This window comes from Myotis lucifugus, unplaced genomic scaffold (assembly GCF_000147115.1).
Source record: "Myotis lucifugus unplaced genomic scaffold, Myoluc2.0 scaffold_216, whole genome shotgun sequence".
In the NCBI taxonomy this organism is placed as follows: domain Eukaryota; kingdom Metazoa; phylum Chordata; class Mammalia; order Chiroptera; family Vespertilionidae; genus Myotis; species Myotis lucifugus.
Window position 1 is genome coordinate 1,540,281 of NW_005871264.1, and position 17,151 is coordinate 1,557,431.

A 17,151-nucleotide genomic window follows, 5' to 3' on the forward strand; every position below is an offset into this window, starting at 1 on the left:
GGTCCCCACTGGGGGGAGGGCTTGACCAACCTGCAAACAGCCATCAGCCCCTCACCCAGGCTGGCCAGGCACCCCAGTGGGGACCCCCACCCTGAAGGGGGTGTGACCAGCTGCAAACAGCCATCAGCCCCTCACCCAGGCTGGCCAGGTATCCCAGTGGGGACCCCCACCCTGAAGGGAGTGTGGCCAGCCTGCAAACACCCATCAGCCCCTCACCCAGGCTGGCCAGGCACCCCAGTGGGACCCCCACCCTGATCCGGGACACCCTTCAGGGCAAACCAGCCGGCCCCCACCCATGCACCAGGCCTCTATCCTATATAATAAAAGGGTAATATGTAAACTGACCCTAACAGCAGAGCGACTGCGAATTGCTGGTCACTATGACACACACTGACCACCAGGGGGCAGACACTCAATGTAGGAGCTGCCCCCTGGTGGTCAGTGCACTCCCACAGGGGGAGCTCTGCTCAGCCACAAGCCAGGCTGATGGCTGCCAGTACAGCGGTGGTGGTGGGAGCCTCTCCCGCCTCCTCAGCAGTGCTAAGGATGTCCGACTACAGCTTAGGCCTGCTCCCTGCTGGCAAGTGGACATCCCCCGAGGGCTCCTGGGCTGCCAGAGGGATGTCTGACTGCCAGCTTAGGCCCAATTCCCCAGGGAGCGGGCCTAAACCAGCAGGTGGTCATCCCCCAAGGGGTCCCAGACTGCAAGAGGGCACAGGCCAGACTGAGGGACCCCCCCCCCCGAGTGCACAAATTTTTGTGCACCGGGCCTCTAGTTTTAGAAGAAAGTGGGTTTTAATTCAACAACAGAGCACACAAAAAGACTATTTTAACCAAATCAGAGATCTCTGTAATATTGATTTGTTGCATCCTGAAATAATTTCAGATTATATGATGGTCACTATCAATGTTATAAAATTACTTTAGCAGTATAGAGAGTAAACAAAAAGGATATTATTTTCTTCATTTGTGCATTTCTGGAGGTTGTAAAAATAGAATTGCTTACCTGTACATTCAAATGCAAAAATGCTTTTCTCTCCAATTTGTGCCATATGTTTAAATATGACTCTATAGCAATGCTGCACATTATCCCCAATCTTCTAACACCTTAGATTTCAGTGAGCCAGAAGTGGTAACCATTCACAATGGCATTGTTATGAGCTGGCTTCTCCTGTCACCTCATTTTTTGGCTTCCAGGAAGGTCATGCAGAAAAGTAAGTGAACAGTGTTCTTCCTTCCAACTGGTATTCTTAAGCAACTGTCGATCTTTCTCATTTCACTCCCTACCCTCTCACCAAAAGAAAGGAATAGGTAATATTCATATGCACCTAAACCTTAGCACTCATATCTGATACAATTGACCTTTGAAATAAATTTCATAAACAGTTATTTTACAGGACAAATTTCACCAATTTCAGGGGAATATATAATTGCTTCATTATCTTTTGGCAAAAGGGTAACTACAATTCAATGATTTTTTTAACCAAAAAACTAAAGTGATGTCTACCCTTATAAAAGATGTTGTGATGATTATGCCCTGAATTATAATAAAATTCTCTTTATAAAAAATAGAAATTGAGAGAAGTAGTAAGAACACAACAGTGACCAAAAAATATCCTCACTTATATTGCCATGCAAAGTTGTCTGTAACATATTCTTAAGGTGGGTAAAAAGCTGGTTACACAAAAGAATAGCATGATATGTATTTTAAAAACAAAAATGAGGCCAATTTATGTGTTTAAACATGTCGAGAAAAAAGTGTAAAAGGAAAGATAATAATATTAATAATGACAATGTGTAAATGGTAAGATTCTGGATGATTTTTTAAAAATATGTTTATACTGACTTTACAGAGAGAGGAAGGGAGAGGGAGAAAGAGAGAAGCATTGATTGGCTGCCTCTTGCACTCCCCATACTGGGGATTGAGTCTGCAACCCGGGCATGTGCCCTGACTGGAATTGAACCGGTGACCTTTTGGTACATGGGGCAATGCTCAACCAACTGAGCCACAACAGCCAGGGCTATTCAGGATGACTTTTAATTAAAATTTTTTTCTTCAACTTTTCTGAATTGCTTAAATTTACAACATATTACATTTCCTCCCTCTTTATTATACTGCTTTAATAATCAGATAAAACAATAAACCTACTTCCATGGAGGGGAGAACATGGGGAAGAATACCCTGCTCTTGGTCTCAGAGAAGCTTCATGCTGTGCTGTGTTCAAATTCATTTATGGAATATATCAATCAACAGTCCCTGGATTAGCAAGAACAGGATCCGCAAGGCTGGTAAGCGTTCTGTGTAGACAAGTTATTCCTTTCCCAATAAATGGGAATAATGTCAGTTAGTATTTGACAGATGGAATAAACTCACCAGAGTTGTAGATGTTTAACTAGGAAACTGGAACACTTTGGTTTGAGCAGAACACCTATCCTAAGTTAAAAGTAATGCAGCGAAATTTTTAGAAAAAATGTTAACTATAAACTAATGTGGCCCAATCAAAGCTAGCCAGCATAAGCTAACTGAGCTGATATAATAAGGCAGTAGAATTGTATTTTACTTCACTTAAAAAAGGTTGCTACATATGCAATATGCTTGGTAGGTATATAAAAACTGTGGAGGCTATTACAGATTTATAATCTTCTTTCAAAAACTTGTGCTGGAAAGGTTATTTTAATGATGGTTTTTACTCCAGTGTGGAATGACAAGACAACATGTGATCCATCACTCTATTTAGGAGGCAAATGAACACATGGCCCTCAGCCTTTACTACTCTTTACAGCTGCTAGTAAAGGAAACAGTCGTGTGTGCACGCAACTGCAGTGCTGATGGCATTAATTACACGCAAATTTATTGCACCCCCCCCCCCCCCCAGAACAAATAGTGCATAAAGCAGTAGCAAAGGAAAGTGCCCTTGGGGAAGAATTATTTCTCATATACATCCTGGGAGGAACAAAAGAGGAATTTAATGTAAACATGTCCTTTTCAAAGAGCTTTGGCACTTGAAGGAATATTGCTAAGGTGTTTTTTTTTTTTTTAATACAGAAAACCTATATTGTCACTAAAGAAGTCTTACAGAAAAATACATTTATAGATAAAGGATGCTGAATAGCCTGCTAATGGTAACCAGAGCAGTTAGCAACACTCTTTAGTTCCTCTTCATACAAATGAGGCACAAAGTATTTGAGAGATGCATTTAAAGAGGGAAAGACAACACTACCAAGGTAAGGTAGACAAGGAATGGCGAAGGAATAGTGCTCACCCATAAAGAGACCAATAATAACCTCTAACATTTGTAAAGCATTTTATCATTTATAAATTGGGTTTAAGCAAACTACCTCCAGCCACATGGATTCAGTCTTCAGTGTGCAGCCAGAGCTACCACGCTGGCAGGCTCAATGGAGAAGCAACCTCGAAAGAACACGGGGAGCAGGAGCAGTGGCCAAATAAGGGGTGAATCTACTCACACACCACCTGGGCACACACTACCCAGATGAGCCCTAATCTGCAGTGCTGATTAATATAAATGAGGGGCTTTAATACAGCCACTGATGAAGTCTATGAAAGAATGGCTTCTCCACTTCTTCCTATCAGACAAAGACTAGATTTAATGAAGACAATGATGAAAGGTCTGTTGCAATAAACATACCACTAACTCACAGGAGTTCTGGAGGAAGCTTCTAACTTGGCTTTTTGAAGGGAGCCTTTTCAATGCTGCCAAATGCGTAAGGCCGGGCTTATTTGTGGGAGGGATGGCAATCTGTTCTAGTGAGCTGGAAGTTCTTTCTGGCTAAGGGGGAAGAGCAGAGAGAGAAATGGCACTACCAGTGGGACAGGTGCAGCAAAAAGTAAGCAAATTGATAATCTTAATTTTTAATTTAGAACAGCTGATACACTGGTTTATAAACTCTAACTACTAGTAACATTTGTCAAAAAGGATTCAGGAAAATTTAGTGAACTAAAGAAAAGTATAAAATCATAACTGATAAAGCTTACAAGAAATGGGCCACAAGTTCAGAAAAACAGCTTGAATCTGAAGTGTTAAAATGTAATACCACTAGTGTACTCATTTAAGAAACATTTGCTGATAGCCTACTATGTGCCTGGTACCATACTAATGAAAGCAGTTATAGCCTTATATAGCCCATTAATTTGTGTTTGATCACTTAAAAGGTTAATACATAGGTAAGCTGCATGTCCTCTGGCCAAGTCAAATGAATTCTATGGGCCTCAGTTTGCTGGTCTAGGTAAGAGGTGTCTGCTTTATCAACAGTAAGACTCATAATCAGAAATAATTAAATGTGCAGGTATATGCATTTTTTTATTCATAACAATTGTGAGGAATAGTTAATTAGCCAAAAATGTGGATGTTAGTCCAACAATTTGTTCACCTTTTGAACGAAGGTGCATGGTTTCTGGCCTTCTGTTTGTACTGAGCAATAACAAATAATCATTTATTTACTTAAACAATGATTAGTTCCCTGAAAAGGTAGCAGATAATTTAAAATGCTTAAATCAAGATTAACTTCTCATAAGAAATAAAGGAGAAGATGATTTCTAGGTTAAAAGTTGGTTGGGCTAAGTAGCATTACTACAAAAAGTGTAAATAGCTGAGAACTGAATGCTTAGTCATGAAACAAAGTAATTCTGACATTATCATATCAATCTTGTTGGTTTATATCATTGATGTAGACTTTTAGCTTCGATCCTACAAGATTTATAAAAACAATCGGCTTAAACCACATTTGGACAAAGAGTTAAAAATTTCAGGATTTTTATGGGATTCACACATATGTCTTGAAAATTCCAAGGATATAAAATGTTTTGGGTAACACAAGTCTCTTTTCAGCTTGGCCAGTTCCCTTTAAATTGGCCACACTAAAAGGCAGATGTTTGTAATTTAGAGACATCCCAAGGTTTGCTTCAAAGGCAGCTACAGAAATAAAAACGTGAATCATATGCATTAAAACCCATGCATCTTGTTTAAGATTGTAATTGTATTTCTTCCAAACACCTCCACAGCTCTCTAAAATGTGTTTCAATGGAATTCTAAAAATAACTTGGCCCTACTGGTACTACATTCTAAAAATTCAGGTAATCTTTTCTTCCTTCCTTCAAAAATTCAGGCAGTAGAAACTTGAGACTGGTTGCACTGTACCCTTGAATCAGATATTGCATACCCTTGGGTTAGAAATTCCCCAGTTTATAAAGATACACAATTAGCTTTTTAAACTGGTACCTCCAATGCTTACTTAGCACAATGCACACAAAAATTTTTATTGAATTACCAATACTGTTCTAACATGTAAATTAGCTATATCAATCAGAACTATTTAAAGACAAATTTGCAGTTATCACTTCGTTTTATCACTATTTTCAGAAATTTACATTTGCATATCACCTTATAGCTTTTAAAGTCTTGAACAAATGAAGCTGTATAAGTTCCTCATCACAAATGTGCCGTCAAGCTGAGTTTATTAATTTAGGGTATTGCTTTAGATTGCTGAATTATGCATCTACATATGCAGACCTCTGGCATTTATAAAAGACTTTGGGTTCTCTATTATATCTCTGATTTTATAAACAATTTTTTCTTGATTCTTTTATTCCTTCATATTTCATGCTGTTTTCAGGATCTGGTAATATGTTGTAAATTTAGACCCTTTCCTACAATACTCAGAATTACAGAATATTGGAGCAAGAACATAGGGGGATGAAGATAATGCTGCCTTATTTTACAGATGAGAAAACTAAGAAAATAAGTTGCCTTTGCTTAATAGTTATTTCTCTAAAATGTTTCCAAAGACCCTATTGATGCTTGTATTGAAATATTCCAATATCTAAAAACTACTAGTTGTTTAAAATATAAATTCCAGGATCAGGAACTGTAACATTGCTGACAAAAAGCTGTCGGCTTGTTAGTTTTCTACTTTGGTTAAGCATGAGGGTTTTGGAGCCAAATGGCCTGGATTTAGACAGCAGTGCTACCATTTAGTAGCAGCAACACTGCGAAGAAATTACTTAACCCTTTCCTGTACTTCAGAAGGGATTAAGTGTATTTATACATATAAAGCAATTACAACACTGCCTACTATATAAGTACTCAAAAATATGTTAATATTATGTTTAAATGTTTAGTAGTAATTCTAATATTAAATATTCTACATCATGAGGTTCCTAATTTCATTTGTAAAGTGGGGTAATTAAGACATTAAACAGACTGGGAAGAAAAAAGATCTGAACCTGGAATTCTGAGAGGTAAAATGAGTAACCAATGTTAAATGGCTAATTAAAAAAAAAAAAGCCAGAGATAGGAATTAAGTCCACAGACTTCTACCTCAGGGCTCTTCTCACTTCTCTTAGTAGCTTTATATGGCATCTCTGAGGAGTATAAAATAGGTAAGTGCCTATATAGCTCAACACATTAGAAAACGTAAGTGATCCACAAGAGTGTAGCTGAAGCTGCTTAGTAGTGAAATAGGTAATCTGATATTCTAAAGAGGGAAATTGTCCTTTAAAAAACTAAAGGCTGGACATACAGTATAGGTTTGGTGTTTACCGATGTCTGACTGACTATGCACAGTGAAAATGGTCCCAAAGACAATTAAGCCACATGAATAATAACAAACAATTTAATGCATTTTCCAAACGGCTTAAAATGAAACTTCTTTGGCAGAGCTATACTTTCCAACAAACTCACTTTAATGTTTTCACAGTTTACAATATCAGAAATGACCTCAGGGTCAGGCATTTGTCGGTTAATGACCTGTTGGGCTAATGGCCTTCAGCTTTGCCTTGGGCACATAAGTCCTCCAGTAGGTCATTAGCTGCCAGAAAAGGGCTCTTCCCCAATCACTATTGCTAAATAAATAAAATTTGCTCCTGGGTTAAGGCCTCATAAGCCAACTTTAGCTTAGAGTGATTTTTTTTGTTTTTGTTGAGGATTTACAACTCTGAGGATTTGAGAAAATGATGGAAATGCTAAAATCAGGATTATATCAATACAACTCAGCTATACTAGTATGTGGCTACTAATGAAAAGTTGTCACATGGATCCTTTTGGATGCCCTTAAATTTTATTTTGCTTACGATGTTTGGTGCTCATACCACATTTCTCCAATATACAAGGTTATAAATGGTGGTTATGTTCCCAGGACAGCCCACAAAAGCTTGGTTAGTCTGTACATAAGGAATACTATATACTTGCAATTAAAAATAGAATAGAAAACCATAATTATCTAATACCTGCAGTTAAACAAAATAAAAAACCAAAACCAAACAGGAACTGTTGTAAAATAAATATTGATAAGTTACAGGTAAATTTGGTTTAATAACAGGATCAAGGTAGAGAAACTGGTTCTATCTTATGCCTATTGCATTTCTAATTGTATGGTTTTCCTTTTTCTGAACACAAGAGTATAACAAGCTTTACTCTGATGTTTTAAAACTCCACATGAAGTTTCTTGGCTTATTTTTCCTCTTGAAAGGAGAAGGCAAAAGATGGATGGTGATTTTTCTGAAAAAAAGGTAACAGAAGGAATGAAAAACTGGAGGAAAAGAACCGAAATCAACTGAGTTGTGAACTGTAAGAGACAAAGAAAGGGCACTGTGTACAAGTCTACTGGGTGAAGAAAGGATGGGTGTAGAAGACATGAGGTAAGGTTGCTGAGGATGCAAAGGAAGGAACGAGCTGTTCATCTGCCCCGTACTTTTGTAAACTCCTAACTCAGGAAATTCCTTGAGTAAAATCATTAGAAAGTCAAAAGAAGAGTACTGAATAACTCAAGCTGGAAAACAGACTTTTGGCTTTGGATAAATAGAATTTATGTCAGGAAAATGAAGGGGGGGAAATGGTTTAATTAATTTTGTTTCTGGAAACTAGAAAAAGGGATTTAGAAAAATTGAGGTTGTTAAGTGCACTATAAAATTGCTATAATCAATATATTTCTATCTCTCATGGCCAAGTGTGGGGTGGGGTTCAACCCCACCAATATCTTCAGAGGAATTATTTTTGTTGAACACAGACTTTTTTTTTAAAAGAGCATCTATGAATGTCAGGCATATGGAAGAAATGCTTTTCTTGCTCTTCTTCCTTGTTATCTATGTTTGACACAGACACTCAGAGAAGTATCCATATCCATTTACATGACGGCATTTGACCTGCCTATGCCAAAAGGTACTTTGTTTCGTTGTTTTATGGCACCAAAAGGGCAAAGTTTAAGGTTTTAATGAGATAAATTTTAAAAGATAATATTTTGTCTTCTTATACGTCTCAAACATTAATCGCTTATCACTTTTACTTTAAAGATCAAGGAAGCAAGCTCAGAACACGTAGTGTCAGTTTAATATGTGGTTACATAAGCAATTGATAAGAAAGACCTGTGGGAAAATTAATTTGGGGATTTTGAAATTGTAACTTTATGATGCATTTTGACTTTTCTATTTAATTTATATGAAGATGGTTTCCTTTATTGTTACAATATATGACACCCACTTAACCTCTGTACCACATTTACTCTTGTCATGAAAACCTACATTTGAGTGGGTTATATGTAGAAAAGAACATTAATCATGGGTGTCAAACTAGGATAGCTGAAAGATATTAATTCAATAATTTCCACAAGTAAAATAGTGCCGACAAGATTATAAACACACAAGATCACAATAATGCCTATTTTAAACGACTATGATAGAGAAAAACTTAAATTTCATATGACATAGCATGTTTTTAGGTTTCACTTTTCAATATGAATTTAAAAATAAAATTAGTAGCCGAAACTGGTTTGGCTCAGTGGATAGAGCGTCAGCCTGCGGACTGAGAGGTCCCGGGTTCGATTCCGGTCAAGGGCATGTACCTGGGTTGCGGGCATATCCCCGGTGGGGGATGTGCAAGAGGCAGCTGATTGATGTTTCTCACTCATCGATGTTTCTAACTCTCTCTATCTCTCTCCCTTCCTCTCTGTGAAAAATCAATAAAATATATTTAAAAAAAAATAAAAAAATAAAATTAGTATAACAGATAAGACCAACATTAAATAACCAATAGCAGGCTATTTATTAAAATATATAGATGGTATAAAATGAGGTGATTTATATGTATAAATTTAGCATATTTATATAAACAAAATTCTTCCTTGTAAACAACATATTTATGCCTTTAGGAAAATAAAGTTAACATATGGAAATACATCAGCTATATATGAAGTACATCTGTGCCACTGGTTACTTTGAAATATAAACCACTAATGCTTAGTACAATAGCCCTCAGGAGTGACATGATAACGTTCTAGGTGTTTAGACAAGATTCAGGCTAACTCACAGTCCCTCATCTGTTGTATAATGATAGGTCCATTAAATGAAGATGACTACAAATATAAGAAAAATAACATTGTGAATTCAATTATTTAAATACTAGGGTTATCACTATACTAGAGGCCTGGTGCATAAAAATTCATGCACTGGAGCGGGGGTGGGGGGTGGGGGGTGGGGGGGACCCTCAGCCCGGCCTGCACCCTCTCACAGTCCGAGAGCCCTCAGGGTAGGGAGGCGACCCGGCGATCAGGGGAAGGCGACGCCCCATCACACCTCTGCTGCTGCCACTGCCGGCAGCGTAAGCCTCGGCCGGCCCTGGTTACCTGAGCCTCGGGTGGCCCTGGGCAGCTGGGCAGCTGCCATCCGAGGCTTGCCTGCGCCTTGGACCGGCCCCGGGTGGCTGGGGGGCTAAGGGGACTGGGCGCCGCCATCTTGTGGCTGTGGGCGCTGCCACCTTTGAGGGCATGGCAGTCAATTAGCATATTCCCTCCTTATTGGCTGTGGGCACTGCCAACTTTGCGACGGCGTGAGGGTCAAAAAGCATATTCCCGCTTTATTAGATAGGATACATAAAATAAAACACTGTGTTTAAAATAAAAAGCTGACAAGTAGTAATCCACAATCATATTTGCACTGTGGCTTAATCCTCAAATACAAATCCAGTCTACAAATAAACACAGGGACCAGGGAAAACCAGTAATGGTCAGCCAGATTTCTAAATTATAGTGCTTTTCCATTTCATGATTTCCCACCAATTATTCAGCATGTCTCACTGATAGCTTGACGCTCAAACAATTAAATTTTAGATTCTGGCATGCCCCCATCATTTCAGCATTCAGCGATATTCTACAGGAACATAATATAGAGCAACTTATTTCGATGATCAGGGAATTTAGGGCTTTAAAAGAGGCATTCTGAGGTCTCTTAGTCCAGGGTCTTTATATAGTAAAGTACTAAAATAGAAAGTTGCTCTTAGGTTCCATAATTGAAAATGAATGAAAAACCAAGCATTAATTTTTAAACTCACTCTTGAATCCCAAATCTTGTTAATTCACACTTACGTGACTACAGTTATAATAGCAAGAAGACAATTACGAGAGGATTAATATACCAATTTCTATACTTAGAGATGTTTAAAAATCTAAGTGTTACCTAAGGCAATTATCTTGAAGACCCCTAATATCTTCAGGGAATAGCCATAGGGAGAATAATTGACTTTGCTAATTTACCCTTGGCAATTATAAAAAAGCTCTGAATTTCTTATGACTGTAGAACCCTTCATCTAATGGTCTACCCCAGAAGGACAGAGATAAACACATAATATAGGCATTCAGACAAGAATCCAATGGAAAATTGGTAGAAGTCATAAAAAATTAAAGTTGCTATAACTATGAAAACTTTAATTACTAAGTTAAATATATATCCTTAAAAAAAAAAGCAGGCTGTTACTGTGAAAGAAACAGTGACATTCTATAAATACAGAAATTTTATATTAAGTTCTGCCTGCTCACTCATTGCTGTGCTCTCTATTCACATTGCTATTGCTGAGAATTATTCTTCCTTATAAAAGAAAATTAAAATATCATTAAATAGAAATCTAACTTTACCAAGACATTAACCATATGTAGAGAACTTAAGAAAACTTAATATTGCTCCAAAGAAATATTTATAGCTACCTACTCCCTTCCCGTCCAAAAACCCTATTAATGGTTAGTATTATAGTCAATCAACTAAGCTTCTGGGAACTCATTTAATAAAATCAGTACTCGTTTGAGATATAACTTCACTTTTCTTAAAAAAATATTCTGATGGGGATACTGCCAAGTATTTAAATGAAAGGAACTGGTTTTGAATATGGGAGATTTGCTTTATCAAAGAAAAATCTTGACTTCTAAGCATTTTAGTTACCCCTTACAATATCCTCAATTTAAAATACTGATCAAATGATTTGGAAATCATGATGAAAAGAAGGCTACTAAAAGCCTAGAGTTGTAGAAGATCAATTACAGACCTCTGTACTTCTCCTGGGACGTGGTATGCAAGGTCTTTCACAAAAAGTGAGCCAGGGAAGCTTCTTTTGAAATTGACCTTACAGAGCCTTCAATGTCCTTTTGGAGAAAATGGTGCAAAAGATCCATGGTTTAGATGAACAGGAGAGTTGCATAGAATAAAAACTTCAAGTCAACACACAACTATCAAATTTAAAAAATACCATGGACTAAAAAGGAAAAAAATTCTTCACCAGTCAAAGGTTGATAAAATGTAAATCTAAAAGTGTAAACCTGTGCAGAGACCATGAAGATATAGAGCTCACTGAAGGGGAAGGAAATGCCTGGTCTTTTTATTTCAATGAGAAGCTTCAGGCTGAACTGTTACTTGCATATATAAGTTTTTGTTTTTTGTTGTTGTGTTTTTTTGTAAATCAAGTAGTGCTACTGAAATCCAGTGCCTAATGGAGCAGATGGTGGAGGTCTTAGATTCTGGAACATTTTATAGCAATGCATCTGAATGCAAAACACCAAGAGTGGATTTCACAGGCTGTGAATCTGATTTGATTTTGATAGGAGTTAAGTCTCCATTTTCTCTGAACTTGAACCATGCTGAAAGAATGATGTGTGAATGATACAAGCCAGCTAAGGAAAAAGAATACATTCAATGTTATTCCCATAAAGTGAAGTGGTTAAAGCAAGTGAATATTTGTTTGTATCACTATAGCATGACTATATTTATACTTAATACCACCATCTTAACCTTATATAATATTTTGTCAGCATAGCTTAAAGTAAGCCTTGATTTCTTTAAGGCAGGGGCCAGGATGAAGACTAATTACTAAAATGTGAACCTACTTACTCTGTTCAGAACATCTCTTCCTCTCAGGTATGTGGGTCTAATCTATGAGTGGCCAGTGTTTGTGGCTTGAGCTATTCAAGTGCAGTTCAAGGCACCCAGAAACTATTCCAGACCTGCACTTTCTGGGACCTCCTCCTTCTCCAAGACTCAAACTTCACCACAGCAGGTATGGATGGTAAGGAGGGAAGATGGACAATGCAGACTGGGGACAACAATTCACTCAACCTTCTGCTAACACTTAAATTTCAGTAAAGGAGAGAATATAGTGAGAACAATCAAAGTAGACTATACACATAGAAAATAGAGCAATTTGAGAGTGAATAAAAAGAAAAGGAATGCCAAAATGGTAATAAACCTCTGGAGGGAGATTTGAGATGATCTATTATTCCATTTATATGGTGATTAATTTCTTACGTTAATTGCCTTTTCATGTAAATATAAACTATGTATTACAGGTACTGTTCTATTTTCTTCCTAAAACCCAGCAGGTCTGTCTGGTGAAAAAATATGTGCTAGCCAAAAGTGTGATGGGAAGGTAGAACAGAAAGCTACTTGTCTCCCATTATCTATTTCCTCTTTACCTTGCAGATTTTTGGCTGGACAAATGGCTACTCACAATGAAGTTTACATTTCCTAGCCTCCCACAGAACTAGGTGTGGCCATATAATTAAATTCTGGCCAATAAGATGTAAGCAGAAGGATCTCGAATATCTTTTCAGAAATGTCTTTAAAGTTGGTGACATTACATAATTTAGCATTCAAACTAGGACATTTTTACAACAATAGCTTCTATTTCAAGAGTGTGGTAAATAATTAAAATTTTATACTTTTTGAAATGTATATTTATTAACTAATAATTAATTTTATTATATTGAACCTGTTAACTAGTTTCGTTCAAACACTATTTGCAAAAATAAAATTTCAAAAGAAGTAAATATATTCATATACATAAAAACAAAATAAAAAAGAACTTGGTATTGATGATCTGAATATAAAAAACAGCCATTAAAATAATTATTCTTTGTACACATTCACATACTTTATTCATTTCTTAGTCATATCTTTCTCTATTATTGTGACACTGGCATCTTTCTGAAAAAATGTATTTTTTACAATGTGGTATTTTAAAAGAAAACTTCTAGCAATATTCTTCATAGTTGCATTTTATGATTAATTAATTTGAAATTGATACCTTCAATTGATTCTGATTGATAGACCACAATATTTTTAATTGAGAAAATGCTCTTCTACAGGTTCTGAGTTACCTGGTAAGCTCAGAGCTAATTTGTAAATGGAGGAGATACTCAATTCTAATTTTTTTTCATATTGAAAAGTGTAACTATTCCAGCTCAAATATTTTCAAGCTACTATCTTTTTGCTTCTTTAACAGTACCTTTCTTTGACAAATATTTTCATAAGACAAAACCTGTCAAATAGTCTCTCATGGTTCATTTAAATGTTTTGCCAAAATTAGATGCTGCAAACTCTGGGCTGTATCAATTTAATTTCATTCCTGTGTAAGGTATAATTTATTCAAAATAGAAGCTCCACCAAAAGATTTTTCCTGCAACGTAAGATACTCCAAATCACAATTATAGAACTGCATAGTTTAATCTTGTGTAGCATTTGAGTTCTTACTGTTTATTTTGTTCAGTTCCTTTCTTGCTTTTGTAGGGAAAAATCCCAATGGAAGCTTTTTCATTAATTGTAATTCACTAATTTGGTGTTCCATTTCTTGAACTCAAGAGAATATTTACAATTTATTTTGAATAAAATGTCACCAAAATCTTAACAACTCATCTGTATATATAAAAGCCAAGTGACCAGAATGATGGAACAACCGGTCACTATGTCACGCACTGCGGCAGCCAACTGGCCTGATTGGGACCCCGATCGGCCTCCCACAACCTCCCATGGCCCCTCTCCCTGGCTGGCCTGGCTTGCAATCAGCACCGCCTCCCTCCAGATCGGGGTCGGGGCTGGCCGACCTCCTGCACCACCCCCCCCTGCCCTGCTGGCCTAGCCTGATTGGCCCCCACTGGGGCGGGCCAGGCGGACCCCACCCATGCACGAATTCATGCACCAGGCCTCTAGTTTATAATAAAGTTCAATACCATTGTTGGATATAAAGATTTCTGAAATCTGACCGATGATGACCAACAAAGAGAGAAGACGCATGCTGCTGTGGGGAGCATATTTTTGTACTCAACATCAGTGACATCCCACAAATCTTGTAGTCCAGAGACTCTGACTATAAGGATGTTTGCAAATTTGTATAACAATAGCTTTCATTTCAATTTGGAGAATGCTAACACTTGTTTGGGTGCCATTATGAATTATGGGTATTCCACAACCAGTTTCAAGTACTGCAAAGGTTTCTGAATGTAGTAAGAACATTGTTTTTACCACAACACTGTGTGCACTTCAACAAAATTTGTACTTTCATAAAACTAATATGTTCATCTTCCATGCTGAAGTTTTAAACTGAATTTCCATTTTTACTCATAATGGCCTTACTTCTGATAGAATATACTTCCAAAAGCTTTACCTTGATTTCATGAATGGATGAAAAAACCCCACATATTTTTAGAACTAATTAAAATAATTTAATTACTGAAGTACCTGATGACACTCAATTAAAACAAGAATTATTTAACTATTTGCAAAGTTCTTCTGCCAATGAAGCTTAAAAAAATGAAGCTATTGCATACCTTTACCTATGTGTATAAAAAATACCTTGGAGTTGAAAGTGAGTGAAATTAATTTAGAAGAATAGATAGTTATCAAAGTTAGGCTTCACAGAGTGGTATGCATATACATCTTCTACAGCTGCATGTATTAAATCATCATTTTCAGAATTCTCCTTAAAGTAACCACTAATTTTGGAAGTAGATCCTGACACTTTTTCAGAAGATTTGACTCTTGTTTTCATGTGTTCAGTGATACCGCTATGGCCAACACAGTGGATAGTAAATGTCAACATTCTGTGCAAGTTACACATTCCTTATCAACTTTCTCGAGAAACAAAAATCCAGTGGTTTTAAAAAACCCCACATACTTTTATTTTTTTGAGCTTATTGCTGCCAAAGGTTTACTGCAAAAACGAAGTGTTGCCAAACAATAAAACAATTATAGCTTTATATTATACAAGCAAGCATGCTCAATCTACTCTCTACTCACTCTATACAGCCTTGATTTCCTATACATATTTCATAGGTAGCAAACCTCTATCTTACTTTGTTTCCTATTGAGTTTTTGGACTGGTACCTGATGGCTTTGTGACTCCTGAAGACCATGCATGGGCCACAGTACATTGGATGATACACCAAGTGGCCAGTGGGGCAGCAGTGTCAAATATTTCTACTGCCCGAGACAAAGGGTTTAACGGTCCCTATATATTTACTATCAATAATTGCCTTGCATTCTGTCCTTGACTGGAAGTGTCTGAAAGGGTTGGAAAAGAGATGAGTTATTGTTGTTACCTTTCAGATTTAATATTATACCTTAACATAACTATCTGGGGTACATGGGTTTCATATATTGAGAGAACTTAGCTTGAAACGCAGGCAGACAGGGCAGGGGTCCAGTGGGAAAAAGGCAGGTGGAACATAGGCAGGGGCAGACATGGCAGTTTGAGCAGCCTAACCACAGAAACCAATCAAGCAGAGATAATAAAATATTTCTGGACTCAAAGTGGGAGGCATGGGAAAACAAGGGAGGGCCTGTAACAAGGTGTACTGATGCATAGAAACAGAGAAAGTTCAGCATAGGTACAGAGAAAGAACACATAGAAACAGGGAAAGTTCAGGTCCATTGCTGGGCAAGAACAATGAGGGAATCAATCAGGTGGTGACACAGGTAGATACAGAGCAGGCTTGTAGCAAATATATACCCCTAGAGTACAAGGCTTCACTAGACAGCCCATTATTGGGGCCCCCCTCCCCATCCAGGGAGTCTGAATCTGCTGGTAATAAATTTTTTCACACTTTTGCTTAAATATTCTGGGAGAGGGAGAGGGGGAGGGGGAGGGAGAGGGAGAGGGAGAGGGAGAGGGAGCTCATTCTTCGGTGTCGTGAGACACGATCCTGGGAAAAAAAGCTCTGCTCACTGTTCTGGTTATCAATACTCTTTAGCCTACACTAGACAAAAACTGAGGCAGAGGTTGGAAGTATAAGGTGGAGATCTATAAAACCCATGCTGGCTTATTCTAATGTAACTATAAGCAATCACTCTCTGTTAAAAAATAAAAAATCCAGGACAAATACTAAGTCAGATGGGATTCTAGGACAGCAGACTTACACTGAGACTGACCTTAGTAAAACCAGCGTGTATACTTACATGACCTTCAAGGGAAGGAGATTTACCCTTCCTTCTCCTCCTTCCTAACTGGAGTGAGGACACAATGGCAACTATCTTGAGACATTAAGTAGTAAGATAAGGATGGCAGAGCAGTAAGAAGCCTCGGTTCCTGACTTTGTAGAGCATGATGCCAACCCTGGACTACCTACTCATGGATGCTTTAACATGAGAACAGATAATCTATCTTGTTTTAGCCACTGTTATTTTATAGTCCCATCTAATCCTAACTGATATAGAAGAAATACCTGTACATTTTTCTAGAAAGCAGCTTGGTAATGTGTATCAAGAATACTACGCTATAGCTGGTTCCGCTCAGTGGATAGAGCATTGGTCTGAGGACTGAAGAGTCCCAGGTTCGATTCCGGTCAAGGGCACATACCTCGGTTGCAGGCTCAATCCGCAGCCCTGGTCATGTAGGAGGCAACCAATCGATGTGTCTCTCACACATCGATCGAGTTTCTCTCAGTCTCTCCCCCTCCCTTCCACTCTCTCTGAAAATCTATGGAAAAATATCCTCGGGTGAGGATTAACAACAACAAAAAGAATACTAAAAATGTTTAAACCCTTGGAATTACTTCTAGGTATTTATCTTAAAGAAATAACCTGGAATGAGAAAAGTTGATGTGGAA

The 17,151-nt window shown here is 37.6% G+C and overlaps 1 protein-coding gene across 3 annotated transcripts in view; it reads right to left on the reverse strand.

The window, feature by feature from the left end:
• PDSS2 (decaprenyl diphosphate synthase subunit 2) overlaps positions 1 to 17,151 on the reverse strand; it is a 202,257-nt gene that overhangs the window by 69,865 nt on the left and 115,241 nt on the right. The gene's annotated exons all lie outside the window — the stretch shown is intronic.